General features: G+C 47.7%; 1 pseudogene; it reads left to right on the top strand.

The window, feature by feature from the left end:
- The window catches only part of LOC142570710 (uncharacterized), a 52789-nt pseudogene extending 40843 nt beyond the window's left edge, over positions 1-11946 (top strand).
- The last annotated feature ends 4801 nt before the right edge of the window (positions 11947-16747 follow it).

The following is a 16747-nucleotide window of genomic DNA, read 5'->3' on the forward strand; positions in this document are numbered from 1 at the left end:
GGAGGTTGCAAAGAATTGGCAACTCCTACGCGCGAATCGGAAAAGAAAGTGGTACATTTTTTGTAAACCCTCACAACTTAATTCCAGTGTTTAATTAGAATCGAGACGACTTAGACGCTTTTCTAAAGAGATTCGAGCCTGTCGCCACAGGTCAGGAATATGGATGGGGAAGCGTTGAAGGTGTTTGGCCGCTTGTCGCCTGAGGAGTCGATGGACTGCGATAAGGTAATAATGGCATTGCTCCAGCACTTTCGTTGTACTGCCGAAGTCTATAGAGAAAATTTTCGTCGCAGCAAGCCCTACGACAATGAGACAGCCAAGCAGTACGCTACTAGTATTTTCAGTTTTTTTTCGATAGATGGGTATAGATTAGCGTCCGAGGTACATGTTTTGACGTGGTTCGGGACCTAAGTCGCCGAACAGCTTTTGAATAACTGCCATAGTCGTCTTTCACTGTTTCTTCGGGAGCGGAACTGCTAGACGGTTGAGAGAATCAGAGAAGCGGCTGACCGCTTCATGGAAGCCCAGCGACAATAAAACCTGCTTGTTTTCCGGTAGAAACAAGATGAAAGCAAAGGAAAAGACGGTGGTCAAACGGTGAGGTCCAGCATCAAATACTTTGCGGCAAATCAGGACCCAAAGCACCAGATTGCCGCGTAAGGATCAACCAGCCCTATTGCGGATACTGTCGAAATACGGGACATGACGTACAGTGTGGAAAATGGAAAGGTGGCAATGCAAAAGAAGCATCGGCTTGTCTTTCCTCACCTGTCGAAGTTCAACGCAAGAAATGAAGTCGAAATTTCGCAAGGAAGACGCGACAGAAGTGTATCCGAATCAACCGACGGGAGTCTACGAGTCGCCTGTTTTACCAGGGGAAGTCCATGTAAAAACGGTATCCGTACAACGTGACACGCACAGCAATAGCCTCGTCGTACGCTGGTCTCTGTTCCCAGATAATGCGGTGATCGGCACCAAGACAACACTGCTGCTCGCTGGTAGAAGTTCCATTGAAGTGCAGAAGCAAAGGTTTAAATCTCTTCGCCAAAGTTTTTAGGTCTTGACGTCGTGAAATATTACAGAACCCCACTGTACGATCTAATAGTCGGGAATGTTACCAGATAACAGGACCCGAAAGATCCCGACCGAGCCTGGAAGCCTCCTAGCAACACCAGCAAGCTCTCTGGAAGTAGGAGGGTCTATAGATAAGAGCACCATAACCCAGTTGTGGTGGGAGCGAAAGTTGCGACGGAGCAGTGCACGAGTGTCTCGGACTTACTTCAACTATCAAGGCAGGTGTTCCAAAAGAACAAGATGCTAGTTTAGAAGTCTGTAGGAAGAAGGTGGGAAAACGTTTCTTCGCGTGGGATAAACGGCACAGTCGTTTTACATGGATAAAAGGGTCGTGCGTCGTGGTTACCAGTTTTGTTCCGGGAATACGGTGCAACAAACGGTGGTCCCAAAGAAACTCCGTACCTAAGTTTTGGTACTCGCGCATGAAAATCCATTGTCCGGACAAGGAGAAATTAAGAAGACTACAGAGAAAGTACTTGGTGGATTCTCTGGCCCGGCGTTCAAGTAGATATCAAAAGATATGTTCGATCTTCCGACTGCTGCCTAAGGACGTTTCCCAAAGGTAAATTAGTCAAAGCTCCCGTCGGTCGCTTGCCGCACATCGATACACCGTTCGAGCGAGTGGCAGTGGACATCATAGGTCCTTTGTCGCCAACTTCTAGTAAAGCGAGCCGTTATATCTTAACATTGATTGACTTCGCCACGCGGTACCCTTACGCTGTAGTACTACCGGCTATTGATTTAGCTACAGTATATGAAGGTTTACTGGAAATGTTCTCTGGATCGGATTCCCACGAGAAATCCTGTACGATAAGGCTTCTTGTTTTTCGTCTTCTTTAATGAAAGAAGTGAATGGAATGCTTGCTATCAAACACCTCCATTCTGCTCCCTACCATCTAATGTGCAACGGTTTCGTAAAACGGTTAAACCGCACACTAAAGGGAATGCTGCAAGCTAAGTCAAGAGCAGCCGAAGATGTGGGACCTATACGCCTCGTGCACCGCCTGTAGAGGCGCCACTGAAAGCCACCTAGCGGACGCTTCCAACAGTACACGCGGGAGCAGTAGCAGACGACAACCCTTTGCAGCAAGGATGGCTGAAGTTCGCAGCTGCGATTTCTCCTTTGTTCGGGTGCCAGGCTGCTTCTTCCGTGGTGATAGCTGTAGGGAAGATGCTGACCTCTGTGCGAGCGGGTATGAACACGATGTTACCGTTGTTTGGGACAACATGGTCCACATACGTGCAAGGTGTGTCCCGCAGACCAACGCCATGAAACCCATTTACATGAGGTAGAGCTCATGTTCACTAGCCGATAAATTTTATTTAGTGATGCGATCTCTCGATGGCTTTCTTTTTATTCTACCCTTGCCGCAATGCTGCTTCTGTACCTGAACGATAAACACCTGTCGTTATGCAGACTTATATCAAACAAATCCCCACGGTGCAATCTCTGCATATGCCGTTGTGATTTTTCTGCCGATGAATGCATGCGACATCGCCGAATAAGTGCAGTAGAAGTCGCCTCAAGAAGAGTAATTGCCAATTTATTGATGGAAACGCGTACGCTAGCCAACGAAGTCACCAAACACACGGGTTAATAAAAGCACGTGTTAGTGCTTCACCGCCGATGCAATTCTGCTGCATACGCCGATGAACTACCATTCCCGCTGCAGTTTGTGCAATTTTAAATTACCCAAGGGAGCTGCTTGGAAACGTACAAAGCTAAAGACTCACTAGCGTTTCAGTACTTTTTTATATAACTAGAGAGAGGTGCCATATGATTTATTTAAAGGCAGAGCAGCGCCAGTAAAAGTAGATGAGCGCTGGCGGCAAGGCCCGGTTTAGTCGTCTGCTGCGTAAGTATAAGAAAGAATTCAGTTGAGTACAAAACTCACATGCAAGAAGAAACTACGTTGTGAAACAAACAAATCACTCGGCGTGTTAAGTTTGCTCAGGCAGCATCGAGGTGTGATGACTTCCCAAACGGGACGCGAACTTTTCAGCGAGAAATGGAACAAAAATACCATATGCAGCAGCTATTAGCAATTCTCGCCCTGAACTACCTATTTTCTAAACACATTTCCAAAAACGCAAGCAATATCTAAGATGCCCTCGGGCGAAAAGAATAAAGCTGTTAAAGAAGCACTTCCTTGGTATCATACCGATAAGACACAGCGTGATTTCTACCCTTTACGAACAAGGCAGGCTGAAAACTTCGCAGCTCGAAAGAATCAACAAGAGTTATGCATGGAGCAACTAGCAACAGTTAAACATGTGCGAAGCCATGCATAAAATAGATGTAAAAACATGAAGTGCGCGACAGCTGATGCGAGGATTTACCGCGCCACATGAAACCAACAATTTCAGTTCTTGCAAACTTCAGTAGGTTTAAGATACAACGCAATGCGCTCGTGCAGTCGTGCTGCCTAGCTAGCGCAACGCGGTAAATAAGCGGAAAACAATATAAGCGGCGAACAGCATTCCGAACTTTAGCGAAATGCCTTTAAACCTCATGCTGCACTGCAGACGAACTTCGTTGCTCACGCGTCTAACTATGATCGAGGGGAAAAAAACACCGACGAGGCAAAGGAAAGGATGAGAACAAGAAATTTCCCTTCGAAGCGGCGATCCATTTTTGCTACCGTTGCTCCCGCTGATGACGCTTCGCCGGAATGATTAGAACTGTATCGCCAGCACGTTTTCACCGGTATTTGAGCCCCCCACCCTGGAACAATTCTTCTTCGACATTCCCTGTAGCTTTGGCCACCCCACACGTGCGAATGGTGCTGCCCATCTTGCTCTGAAAACGTGAATAAGACAGAGAAGCACGATCAACGACACAACAAACTACGGCGCGCGCCAGGCTCCTCTCCCGCGTGTTCTGCGCAAGGCCGCCACCAGTGGCGCGTCCGTCGGCGTGCACGGCGCGTATACCTTGCTCCCCTTCTCTTCGCATACAGAGAGATGCCGCAGACGAGTCTCGGGTTCTCATCCGTTGAATTGATATATGGTCATCAGGCAAGAGCACCATTGAGCGTGCTGAAGGAGATGTGGATTAAGGATGAGCTCGACGAGGAAGCCAAGACCACTCACGGATACGTACTGGTGACAGATGAAGGTTGGGGAGCGAGCATTGCTACTGCTCTTAACAAAACATAATATTGTTGATGTACTGGAAGTTTCCTTTCGTTGTCACGGGAAAGAAGAACGATTTCGACTATTTGTTGGACCTTGGCAACAGCAGGAAGTTGTTTCGCATCAATATGTTGAAACGTTACCAAGAACGCAAAGCGTTAGAGAGAGTCCAAGCGTCGATATCTATTGTGGTCGAAGAAGAGAAAACGAGTAACCATATTCCCAGCCTCAGCAATCCAAGGGACCCGATATTGAAGCTGTCCAGAAGTTAAAGGAATTGAATGAGACACAGAACTTGCAGGTAGAATTGCTGGAATTCTATAAGAATATCTTTTCAGAAGTTTCTGCGAAAACAAAGTGGTTATAATTTCGACTCGAACTGACAACATCAGAGCCAATCAAAACACCTGGATATCCCTTGTCTTTCGCCATGCGAGGCGTTGTTGAAAAAAAGGTGAATGAAATGCTCAAATTAGGTGTGATCGAACGATCACAGTCCCCTTACAATTCAACTCTGATCCTTGTTAAGAAACCGGATAACAGCTATCGGGCTTGCATCGATTTCCGTCGCGTAAACAGCGTTCTCGTGTCGGACGCCGAACCCATTCCGAGAACAGACATGATGTTTGCCGAAGTAGGAATACAAAGGTGCTTTTCCAAGCTTGATTTGACAATAGGATAGTGGCAAGTGGCACTGGAAGAAAGTTCCCGAGATAAGACCGCGTTTTCGACAAAGTCGACCCATTACCATTTTCACCGCATGCCGTTCGGTATCAAGACGGTCATTCTCACATGGCTTATGACGGCTCTGTTATTAGGTATTCGCAATGTCGTACATTATATAGACGATGTACTCATTGCCACTCTTACCTGGAACGAACACCTTCCGACGCTCGAACAACTAACTGTTCGACAGAATACGGGCTGCTGGTTTCACAGTTAAGCCCCGAAAGTGTCAAATTAGAGCCCAGCCCATCACCTTCTGAGGACACACATTAGGAGGTTGAGTGATTCGACCGGTGGAAGGTATGGTAGAGAAGATTTTGAAATCTCCTTAACGCGAACCCAAGAAACAAGTACGGTCATTTTTAGGACTAGCGGGATACCACCGAGATATGATCCCACACTACGCCGAGAAGGCGCAGCCATTGGTCGAAATGACTAGGAAACAAGAATGTAACCGCGCGATTTGGAACCCGGAACAAGAAGCCGCGTTTGCAGAGGTCAAGCGCGTGCTGGCTTCTAAACCTAGCGTCAAGGCGGCGGACCTCACAAAGGAATTCCTACTCCGCTCTGATGCGTTTGACAAAGGCATAGGAGCTGTGATCATGCAACCGCACGACGGGGTACTACACCCTATTAGCTGTGCAAGTATACAGCTGGTTCTTCGTGAAACTCGGTACTCCGCCATTGAGCGCGAATGCCTGGCACTAGTGTGGGCAGTCGAGAAATTTCATATTTTTCTTTATGGCACTCCATTTATAATTCAAACGGATCACCAACCCATGATGTATTTATCCCACTCTAAAGATCTAAACAGTAGGGTCCTGCGGTAGGGCCTAGTCCTACAAGAGCACTCTTTTAAAGTAGAACACATTAAAGGCTCTTAGAATGTAGACGCAGATTTTTTTAGTAGTCTACAAGCGTAACTGGTCTACCCTTTTTACTGTCTGTGTTTATTGTACAGGTGTCGCTTTATCACTTTATTTTACATGTCCCGTTATACCCCTCGCTCTGTACCCCGTTTTAAGACTTATCGCGGGTGGGACTCTTTCATATGAGGGAGTAGAGAGCGACAAAATACTACGGAGGAGCGGCACCAAACACCATCGAGTGGCCGACAGGGAAGCCGATGTTGGTAGGCGATAGCATGAATGGCCGGACGACGGAGAAAGAGGATCCACCAATCAGTGGTGGCCGCGAAACCACAGCTACGAGGAAGGAGAAAAGAGAATGGCACAGACTGGAACGATCGGGGAAGAGATCGCGCGCAGACGGGGGTTCCAAGATCGCTAGTGTCGAGGTCGGGGTCGTCGGGGTCCAGGCCCGAACCCGAGAGCCTCAACAGAACCAGGATGACGCACGCTGTCCCTGGAGAGATCCGCCGAGCTTAGGGCTAGGGCTTTGCTTGCGCTTATCTGCAGCACATGCTGCTGTCGGCGTTCCTGCTCCTGGCGCTAATCCTGAGCTCCTGGTCAGGACTAGCGTGACCACAGACGTCACCTGGGGTGACTAGATGCCCGGAGCGACGCTGGTGAGAGGCGCGACGGCGGAACCGCGAGCCAAAGAACCAGTACGCGCGCCGCTCAATTATAGCGGTTACACTTGGTCGTCTTTCGGCTCCGACAGCCTTGGACTCTGACGCCCGGGGCTGGCTATACCGTGCGGCCTCGTACCTCGTGTGTTACTACCCGCCACATCACTACCGCCGTCAACACAAGTACCAGTGCATGCAGGTAATGCACTGCGCGAGTAAATAAGACTCGATGATTGCGCTTTTCCTTATTTGTTCTAGACCGAGAGTCGTTTGAACTTCTCGCGAGGACTAGCGTGGCTAGTTGTACTTTTGTTTTTATGTACTTTCTGTGTGCTGTTTAGTGTTGACTTTTCTTTTTCTTGCAACGAATATTAGGTTTGTTTTAGGGAAAAATGACTTCGTCTTTCCAGTAAATGAGGCTGTGCCTCAGTTTAGTCACTCACACCCGAGGAACACGCCATCACAGCCAGTTTTACACAGTGAAACCTCTCAAATCAGCGAAACTGTTGGTCGTTTTCTCAAGATGGAACTCGTGTTTAGAACGATTTTCGTGAAAGTCGTTTGTCTCGTTGTCGTCGTTTTGCTAGATTCGAGGTTCGGCTCCCAACTACGCACACGCTACAGTAGCGTGAGGTCGTGATCACGTCGCAGTCTATCACAAGCCATGCCCTTGTGGGCGCACTCACGGTCGAAGAAGTCATTTTTGAACCATCCATTGGCAGCCTCCATGCGAGGAGTCTCGCTGCTTCGACGTCGCTGCTCGGCCTCTTACACTCGAAGCTGGGGGTTAGCTTGTCGATGCTTGCGCTTGGCTTCGGTTGTCTTTTCTTGAAAGTGGGGTTTGGCTTGCGTCCACCGGCGCTAGCAGCTTCCCTCCGCTGGCCCTTTGCTTGCGCTTATCTATCTCGAAGCTCGGGATTGGCGCGATGTTGGCGCTGCCGCTCATGGGCAAGCTCTCGCTGGTGCTCACGTCGAGCGGAATCCATGGGGCGAAGGGGCACGCGCCGGCGAAACACCTGCGCATATACCCCTCTTCTCCCCTCCCCCAGCGCGCGCTTTGCCTCCTGCCCCCCTACGTGACACTGGAGAACAGACGGCGGATGCTCGACCTTAGCGTGTTTCACATGCAGGCGATTGAGCGAATGGAGCGGGCAGCGGCGCGGCGCTGCGAAGCTTTTGGCGAGGTTTTGTTTCACATGCAATGCCGCCGCGCGTTTTCCGCCGCTGCGAATAGCAATGTTGCTGGCAAAAAAAGCGGGACCTTCAGCCAGTTTCGGTAGTTCGCGACTACCAATATAAGCGTTGCTTTGTCCCTGCCTCTCGAATGTTTATTTTATACATACATATCCTGCGCTTTAAGTATCTAAATCATGCTTACTTTTTATCTTTTGCGTTGTTTTAGTAAAAAGATGCGCATATGCGGCGCACAACCTCGCGAGTGGCTCAGTACTCTGCCATAATGGATGCTGGCGTGTGGACGGAGACTGAGATGGAGTTGGATTTATGTGCGCCGCATGACAATACCTACACACATCTCCTTTTTCTCGAGGAGTACTGCCTTTTAAATAAACGGAAGGCTTTGCTCGAACTCCTGGTTCCACGGCGTTGGTGGGTGACACCCATCTGGGAGAATCGGAAGGCGGAATCCGAGTTCCACACCGCGGTGAGTTGTGTTTGCACCGAAATAGTTATCGTGTTGCTGGTACTTTGCAATATTTTCGTGCAGATGCCGCTGCTCATGAACGCCGACACGGAGTATTTTCAGAAGTACTATAATATGTCGGCAAAAAAGTTTGAGGAGCTCCATGCGCTCGTTGAAGGGCCGCTTACGAAGCCCTTCGTTGTGCGGGAACCTATACCATCACGCGCGCGACTTGCCATGACTCTCAGGTAGGTCGACTCGCCATGGTTGCTCAGTGGCTATGGTGTTTGGCTGCTGAGCACGAGGTCGCGGGATCAAATCCTGGGCACGGCAGCCGCATTTTGATGGGGGCGAAATGCGAAAACTTCACTTCACTTCACTTCACTTTATTACCTTAAAAACCCCATTAGAGGGGTATTACATAAGGGGTGGTTAATAAAGTAAACATTAGAAACAGGTGTTCATTTTTGATATATGGGTGACAACAGCTTCAGTAAAGGCAGATGGGCTTGTAATGGCTGCGATGGCGTGTGGAAGGCCATTCCAGTCCCTTGATGCTCGAATAAAAAATGATGCTTGAAAAGTGGTGGTCCGGGCACGTGCGCGTGCAACTTGAAGCGGATGACCGGTGCGATGAGATATGTATGAAGGGGGCGTGATGTACGGTGGGTGATTTAGGGAGCTGAAAAAAATTGAACGGAAGAGAGAGAGGGTGGCAACCTGTCGACGGAAAGAAAGTGTTTCCAAGCCAGATTGCGCTTTCATCGATGAAATGCTGATATCGTATGAATATGAAGATTGAATGAACCTAGTAGCGCGATTTTGCACAGCCTCAAGTGCATTTATGATATAAATCTGACGCGGATTCCAGATGGGAGATGCATATTCAAGTTTCGATCTTACAAATGATTTATAGGCTAACGCTTTTACTTGTTGTGGGGTATGACGCAGATGTCGTCTAAGAAATCCCAGTGATCTATTAGCAGCTGAGATGATGTTAGTAGCGTGCAAGCGCCAGGACAGATCACAAGATAGGATGACACCGAGGTATTTGAATGATTGGACTGATTCTATTGGAACATCAGCAATGGAATAGGTAAATGTGTGGGGGTTACGGCTGCGAGTGAAAGACACGAGTTTACATTTGTTAGGATTTCGGTTCATTAGCCAGCGATTACACCATTCTTGTACATTATTGAGATCGTTCTGGATGAGTGTGTGGTCAGATGTGTTAGTAGCTTTGCGGTAGATTACACAATCATCTGCAAACATGCGAATGTTACATAATACATGCGTTGGTAGATCGTTAATGTAAATTAAAAAAAGAAGTGGTCCCAAGACGGATCCCTGGGGGACGCCTGATATTACGGGGAGTCGGCTAGAATAATGGTTATTAACACGAACAAACTGAGAGCGGTTAGTCAAGAATGCTTCTATCCATTTTAGTACGTCGGGGTGTAAATTTAACTGAGACAATTTTAGCAGCAAACGTTTATGAGGAATTGTGTCAAATGCTTTTGCAAAATCCAGGAATATGGCGTCAGTCTGAAGGTTACTGTCAAGTACCCGTGTACTTAGATTTAGGTGCACGTTAAAGACCCCCAGGTGGTCGAAATTTCCGGAGTCCTCCACTACGGCGTGCCGCATAATCAGAAAGTGTTTTGGCACGTAAAACCCTATAATTTTTTTTTCAGATAGGTCGCCGCATTTCATTGATAAATCGGTGATCCGAGTACGCCAAGCTGACATTACTTCTGAGCTTCCTTCCAGGTACATGGCATCGGGGATGCAAATTCAAGATGTCGCCCTGGCATTCAGAGTGCGCATCTCAACAGCTGATATTATTATCCGCGAGACTTGCAAGGTGTTGTGGGAAATTCTTCAGCCCATTTGTCTCAAGGTATGTTGTTGGCAAGAAGAGAACGTTTAGATGGAGGTGAAACGCTAGGCGCCCGCGTACTGTTCGATGGCAGTGCGCATTAAACCGGTCGAAATTAATCCCGAGCCCTTCACTACGGCGTCCCTCATAGCCAATGTCGCTTTGGGATGTTAAATGGTCCCATACATTACAGTAGTCTTTTTCTCCCCATATGTGATGTAGGTAGCCTACATATTGCAAAAACACTACAGGGATAAATTCGTATACATAATGATTTCTTATTCATCATCACTGCATATTCTAAGAGCTTTGTTTTTAAGAACAGTTTAGCAATGAGAATCGTGTAAATTAGACACTGTCCACTCTATGTGCACATTGTAAATGACAATGAGGAAGGGCAAATTGCAAGAGAGCAAAGAGAGAACTGCATATCATGAATGTCCATTGTAATATATTCAAAGGCACCCGTCTGTTTAAATACAAACTGAAGACAAAATAGGAAGCATGCGGATAGTGTTGAGAGTGTGAAGTCTCAAAAAGTATCGCATATGCTACAAGAGCTCAAGAGCAAGCTCATGCAGTCTTCCCACCAACGTGCATATAGTTATATACTGTAAAGATACCAGAATTATATGTGTGGTATGCACCCTTTGATTCGGAGTGTTTAGTGAATGGTTCCTAAGCTTACATGCCTCCCCCCTTTCAAAAAGAAAGAATAAGCTGTATGTGATCTGTTGCTTGAGGCATTAAGATTTTATTGAAGTGTATATGGTTGCTCTGCTTGTCTGTTCATGCTACAGATGAATAGGACGAACTAAAGACAAGGACGTTAAATAACTGCAGGATGGCACTTCTCTTTACATACCGCTTTTTGGTTTGCACTGCTGCTCATCTTACACTAAAAATGCCTTTATGTCTGCTTCGTTCCCAGCACAGGTGCCAACTACTTCCGATTGGCAGAAGGTAGCCGAAGCATATTTTGAAAAATGGAACTTCCCGCAATGTGTAGGCGCCGTGGATGGGAAACACGTGCAGATCCAGGCCCCACCAAATTCAGGCAGCCTATACTTCAACTATAAGGTAATGTACACATCGACCCTTTTTTTGTTTGTAAATCACCATTTTCTCAATATTAACCATTCTTCATTCCAGGGCACGTACTCTATAGTACTTATGGCTATAGCTTACAGCAATCTGAAGTTTATCCTGAAGTTTATCCTGGGGCCTATGGGCGGCAGAGCGATGGCGGAACACTCGGAGCCTCAAGGCTAGGGAAATTCTTGGAGCGCGGCCTCCTCGGTCTCCCGGCACCAAAATGCTTACGAGAGACTTCAACGGTGGCACCCCACGTTTTTATAGGGGGCGAAGCGTTGCAGCTTCGCCCCGACTTTCTTTGGCCTTGCCTAGGTAGAGGCCTAGACCAAGGCAAACGGATATTCAACTATCGGCTCAGTCGTGCAAGGTTTGTTGCAGTGCTACATTGATTCACGGCGTGGGTGTCATCACTGGCCTGGCGGCAGAAATTGTTCACCTAATTTGATGTACCTCTCGAGATCACAAGTACAATGTACTTGTATCAAAATTCTTTTTATTTCAGGAGGTGTATTGAAAACGTATTCGGGGTGATGGCCTCGAGGCTTCGCATTTTTCGCCGAGTGATTAACCTGCTCCCCGAGAATGCAGATTATGTGGTAATGGCTGCATGTGTGCTGCACAATTTTCTGAGTGAAGATACAGCTTACATGGCACCAAACTATGCGGACTCAGAAAACTGCTACGGTAACGTGACTGAGGGCCAGTGGCGGGAAGGACACCCAAGCCATGCTTGAATTGGCGCCTCCGGTGGGCCATAACTACAGTCGCAGTGTAGCTGCAACGAGGGAGATTTTCAAGGACTATTTTAATAGCACGCAAGCAGCCGTGCCATGGCAGTGGGTATCAGCTGGACTGCGGCACTGAAGGCAATGCTCCGTGCCACCTCTCTCTCTTTGTCTGTGTGTGTGTGTGTGCGTGTGTGTGTGTGCGCGTGTGTGTGTGTGTGTGTGTGTGTGTGTGTGTGTGTGTGTGTGTGTGTGTGTGTGTGTGTGTGTGTGTGTGTGTGTGTGTGTGTGTGTGTGTGTGTGTGTGTGTGTGCGCGTGTGTGTGTGTGTGTGTGTGTGTGTGTGTGTGTGTGCGCGTGTGTGTGTTTGTGCGTGCGTGTGTGTGCGCGTGTGTGGGTGTGGGTGTGTGTGTATGTGTGTGTGTGCGTGTGCAGCAAGCAAGTTTGGCATGGGGAAATAAACAGGTACCCTGAACATGCCTTATTCTTCTTCGCATAATGGGTGCACAAGAAGGCCCACTGGGTATTTCCCTTCACTGTACTGCTCACGAATGTTCAGCAGCTCCATCTTTAAATGCATCAGCATGTGTGCAGAAGTTGCTTCAACTTATGGTCTCAGTGACAGCAAAAAATGGCTTGAAGCCTCCATCGGCCTGTGAGCAGCAATGGCATTCCGCACGGATTGCAGCTGCCTATCTGTCTTCTCCAGTTCGTGGCGCCTTTCTTGTAGTTTATTTACCCTTGATGATGGGACACCGCTTGTGATGTGGGTTGCCGTCATAGGCCCCGTTTCATTTCCATCTCCACAGCCTGGGGTTTGAAACAGTACTTCGAGGGTGTCCAAAGAGGCATCTGTCTCCTAACTGTTTCCCACTGGGCTTCCGCATGTAGCTGCACCACTGTCGGGCGCCAAGTTCCCATTAGCCGCTGAGTTATCCACGAGAATATCTGTGCGACCAACTGAGAGATCAGTTGGTCCAAGGTTGCAGTAGCTCCTGCGTAGAATGTGCACAAAATGTGAACTCGTTTTCACATGCATATTACTCGTTGCTTACCGTCTAGTTTCAACGGCATCCCTGAGGAACTCTAGCTGCTGCATATATGGCCAAATTGATTTGATAGCAGCTGCTGCTCCACTCTTCTTGGTGTCTGCTTCATCTTTTTCTTTCTAAAAGTATCTTTGAGATTTTTCCACCTTGTTCTAATTTCTGATGCAGTCATTGAAATGGGGACCGGTATACCACATGATGTTAATCAACAGAAGGGATAAATAATTTTGAGCCCATATCAAGGTCAAAGTTTGGCATGAACATACGGATTTTGCCATCTGTGAGCACACTAATAAAATAAAACCCACATGAACGGTTCTACTCGCAGTTGCAAACGTGACATAGAAGCTTTAGCTTGGGCGCAACTCCTATGCGGCCTACTCTAATACGTCTAAAACGCAGAAACACTTTTATAAAATAACCACTGGGCCGATTTTAATGAAATTTGTTCTATTTGAGAGAGAAAGAAATTCTAGTCACTGTTGGTAGCGGAATTTCTATTTAGGGCCTTAATTTTGTTACAAGAATTTCCAAAAACTCGGAAGTTAAGAAAGAATAGGGGCACCAAGTTTACAAATTAATTACTCTGCATCAAGAGCATATACCGCGATTCTGTAAACGGCATGTATTAGACCATTGAAAGCGGAGAAATTCGGTATGCTAATTTGTATCTTACGTGACTTCTTTAAGATATGTACAAGGACTCTGCAAATATTGTATTTCCACATTACTAAATTTTCTGAGTATTATGTGTGACATATCACTTTTGTCAGCGTTAGATGTACTATTAAATGCAATTCACATAATTGCGCCATCCTTTTTTATTGCTGAGTTACGGAGTCGTAAACTTGATAGTCTCGTTTTCCGAAAATGTGCGCTTTTTGCCAATTTTTAATAAAAAAATTGACCGCTTAAATAAAAAATTCGAAACAAACAGTCAATAGATTTTAAGTTTTTCTTTTAGATGTCACAAACCTCGTCAAATTTGGTGCAGTGGTTGCCAAAAACGAGTTGTCTTTTACATATATTTAGATAGGAGCACCTGAGCTAAAGCTTCCTCTTATCTAAAGGAATGACAGCTTTCTTTTTCTCGCGGCTGCATAATTAAAGCAAAAGCATTTCGCTAGAGAAGCGAGAACAAATACTTTGGAACAAGCACTATCATTCCATTCAAGAGTCTGCAACATTAAAAAAATATTTATCAACACTGACAATTTCGCAGTTCAATACAACTGTTGTTTTTGCTTACCGGTGTCAAAGTGTTTCATCAAGCGTCCCTTACTTTTTCCCAAAGGGACTCCTTAGACGTCCTATTGCGGAAATTGTCTTTCACATTCCAGAGCAGTGGCCGTTTTGAAACTTCAGTGATCAGCAGTTCGTTGAAAAGCTCTCTTGGCGTGTTGCCCCTACCACGTGTAGCAAGTAAATAAACATCGCCCTATGCGCAGACTTTCCCGCACCAGTCCTCCTCTGGTTACGTGGCGAAGCGGGCCGTTCGGAAGCGGTACTGCCGCTTTGCCGCCGCGATGAAATTCCAACTTGTCCGAACCTCGCCGCTCACGCCGCTAGTGCCGCCGCCGCCGCCGCTCGAAACAGAGCATTTTCGCTTGCATGTGGAATAGGCTTTAGAACAGCTCCGCTCTTAAAATAGGCGTTGCGTCGCTGACATCACGCGGAGGCGTTGGTAATTGTCGCGACAGTCAAATGCGAAGCGACATTGCCGGCGATGGAGGACGCTAGCCCCGGGCCTGACGGATTGAAAGGTAGGCCTCAGAAGTGCGCTACGGCCTCGCATGCTCGCCGACTGAGAAACGAGATGTGACGAGTGAAGCCGCGGGAGCAAGGCGCTCGACTGCAGTGCTGCTTTGCCCAGTTCAGAGGATGCAAAGTAACTGTATTCAGCTTGTGTTACAAATTCGTGGCACTTACTGGCAAAAAGCATGCTGCAACTGTAGATAGGGTATTAAGTTATTGCATGCGTCGTTGGAGAGGTTGAACTAAAGTGTCACACATGTACTTCACACTGCGGCTCGTTATGTCTTGCAAGAAGTGTGACCCCTACGATGGTATAACTTAATGCATTACAAAGTATGCAGCAGGCTTTCGTGTTCACGTGTTCAAGGAGTGTAGCATGCTGCCAAACTTTCTTACCTGCTGTGTTTTAAATATGAACACCCAAGTTATTTCAATTGGTTTGGGCCAATTAATTTACTTCTGCGCCTGCGAACATCAACCAGTCTACTGGATTTAGTAATACCGCAGAATCCATTGTCTTTACACCCATTCAAGTCGGGTTTCTCAAGAATGAAAACAACAATTTTGTAACCACGATGCGAAGAAAGTGATGACCCCTTTGTTGTGAAGCACAAGAACGTGAATATGATCGCAGTGAAGGCAACTGTTGCTTCATCATAGACGGAGCTAGCAAGCAACGGCCGCTTACTTGTAGTTCTTGAATAATAAACTATGTTCTTGAAGGACATTCTTGAAGCAACTTCCCTACCTTCGAATTCATTAAAATGTTGCCAGTTTTCATTCAAGTTCCAAGAGAGAAAACATTTATTTGGACAATCGAGGTCGTTGCTGTTGTGGTCGAGTGGGTGGTGTCCTCATTCCAGGACTCCACTGACCATGGCTGCTCGACGTGCTTGCTCGACGAGAGCTTCTTGTCCCGCCAGTGTATCGCCGGTCAGCTCTACCTCCCACCACTCAAATGACGTGCTAGGCGTCTTTAAGTGTTGACGTTTGCCCCGTACACGCACGAGATGTGAAAGAGTGTAGGGCGTGTGCCGCCGCACCAGGGCAGATGACGCGATATGTATGTGGGTACATTTTGCTGTATCTGTGTAGGTTTTTGAATGTGTTGGCCTGAATAAGTCTGACAGCAGCTGCCTCTTCAGTGCTTAGCTTTCTGTGAGAGGCAGGATAAATCCTGCGGTTGAGTCGCTGACTATCGAGTCGGACACAGTAATTGGATGGCACGGGCACGAAGGTAAAGTGAGGGGATTGATGAGACGATTGGTTTTGCCCCGCTCGGTTAATTAGCGCTCGAGCTAAGGCGATCGCCCTTTTGTCCCCTTCCAGTCCCGCGTGGCCCGGCGTCCACGTTATTTGATGGTATTCTTGCAGCCTCGAGCCTAGCATCTGAGTCGCCAGCAGCTGTTTGCGTCCATTGGTAAAGTTACGGCAGGCCTGTTGTGAGGCGGCAACGACATGAACGTCCCTGCCTACCCTGTCTTGTTGCTTTATTACTAGCGCCGCGGCTATGGTCTCAGCCGCAGCTGGGGTCTCTGCCCTGACGGACGCCGCGAGGGTGAAGAAGTTGCCTCTCCCGTTCACGGCGACTACGGCGAAGAAGTCCCCTACAGGGCACGCCGCCAAGTCCACGTACATTACGTACGGTTCACCCTTGAATTGTCGGCGCTGTCAGTCGACGCGAGCCTTGCGTCATCCTTCATGGAGTTCATGACTCATGTGCTTTGCTATGGGGTTCGCCTTGATCTTGCCTCTGTCCTCAGACGGGAGTGGCCGTTGCCCATCGTAGGCACAGAGCTCCGTTGCCGTTCCGGTCCGGTCGAGAATGGCTCTGCCCGCCACCGTGTTCTGTAGCCTGGGTTTTTGCGAAGCCATAACCGCGTCCATGGACGTCAGACTCTGGAGTTTTGCAAGACGCGTAGCGCCATCTGCCGGTGCGAAGAGGCAGTAATTGAGTAGTGCGACGCCCGACTTCCTTGCTAAGTTGCTTATGCAGCTAGCGACTGCGAAACAACGATTTAGATAGATGTTGGTCCATATTGCGAGTGTTTTGCGCATATAACACCCAGGCAGAGACCTATGAATTTCTACGCTAGTCGGACGCGCCGCCAAACTGCCATAAAGAGCTTGCTGGCTC

This window comes from Dermacentor variabilis, chromosome 2 (genome assembly GCF_050947875.1).
Source record: "Dermacentor variabilis isolate Ectoservices chromosome 2, ASM5094787v1, whole genome shotgun sequence".
In the NCBI taxonomy this organism is placed as follows: Eukaryota; Metazoa; Arthropoda; class Arachnida; order Ixodida; family Ixodidae; genus Dermacentor; species Dermacentor variabilis.